At 29.9% G+C, this 1,317-nt stretch overlaps 1 non-coding gene across 1 annotated transcript; it reads left to right on the top strand.

The window, feature by feature from the left end:
• The first annotated feature begins 744 nt into the window (after positions 1-744).
• Positions 745-818, top strand: Trnan-guu (transfer RNA asparagine (anticodon GUU)). Its single transcript has one exon. It is a non-coding gene; the product is annotated as a tRNA-Asn (tRNA).
• The last annotated feature ends 499 nt before the right edge of the window (positions 819-1,317 follow it).

Raw genomic sequence — 1,317 nt, 5'->3', positions numbered from 1 at the left:
TTTTAAAGCAAATATTACTTTTTTGCCCAACTAAGTACTAAAAATTTTTACATGACTCTAATTCAATGAACCGTAGTGTAAGAAAAATGCTCTGCGATGTTTCGGCAAGTTACCTTAAAAGTTGGTGTGTTCAATTTTCTTTTCGAAATGGTATAACATTGTTGAGAATATTCCATAAATAACCGAGATACAATTTTTTTTCTTAAGAAATCCGACTTTTTTATTAGGTAGTCACGGCACATGAAAAACCGTCAAACAACTTATCAAATATCAAACAACTTATCACTCCTTGTACCAATTTAAACTAGAGTTGCCGCCGAATATTCGGCCATTTTATATTCGGTACCTACATTCTTAAATTCCTCTACGGTAAGCAGAGCTATTTTAAACTTTTAACTACGAATTTCTCTCCTAAAAAAATACTTAAAAAGGATATTGGCAAGTTTTCGCTCTGACACAGTTCTAATGACTGCAGTTACATATAGTTGATACAAAAGTTTTGTGATTCCTAAAAAAAAAATTTGTTCGGTCTGAGGTAAACCCCCCTGAAATGAAATCCTAGCTACGGCTATGAGAATGGGTACCCATTTTAAATCTTATTTAATACGAAATTAAATACAAAAAGTAAGAAAGTAAAAATTAAAAATATTTTTGTTTATACATATAAGTCCCAAAAGTGTTTGTTTCAAAGTATTCCTGTGAAATTTCACAAACCGTTATTTTGAACCAATATTATGAGCCATCGCCTCCGTGGCGCAATTGGTTAGCGCGTTCGGCTGTTAACCGAAAGGTTGGTGGTTCGAGTCCACCCGGGGGCGGAGATCTTTTTTGTTCAACCAAAAACTGTAAAATTAAATAGACCTATTTGATGGTTTTATGACATTGACAATCAAACACCAAAAAACTACTTTTGCCAATTTTAACAATTTAGTAGTTATTACAATATTTTTTAAATAAAAGCTCTTAAAATAAACATCTTGATGTTTTTCTAGTAAAATATCAATGCAAATAATGTTATAGCTATTTAATGTCGTTTTCGATTGGTTTCACTCAAGAATTGACACATTCTAAAATCGAATGGAACAGGTCAAATCGCTTCCACTCAATTCTATTTTTATTTTATTTCTGTGAAATTTCAAATGTCAAATATTTTTAATTTTATTATTTTTTTTTTCTTGCAAATGAAAATCATGGCGTTAGAGTTGGAAAATTATAAACTAATGTTCGAAGAAAGTGGTCATTTATCCATTATTGTATGAATTTTTGATTTATAATTAATTTAAATTTCAGAAAACAATAAATTGTTGAATCAAAAAC

This window comes from Episyrphus balteatus, chromosome 2, assembly GCF_945859705.1.
Source record: "Episyrphus balteatus chromosome 2, idEpiBalt1.1, whole genome shotgun sequence".
NCBI classification, from domain to species: domain Eukaryota; kingdom Metazoa; phylum Arthropoda; class Insecta; order Diptera; family Syrphidae; genus Episyrphus; species Episyrphus balteatus.
The sequence above is the reverse complement of the archived record's forward strand: the minus strand, read 5'-3'. Positions and strand labels throughout refer to the sequence as shown.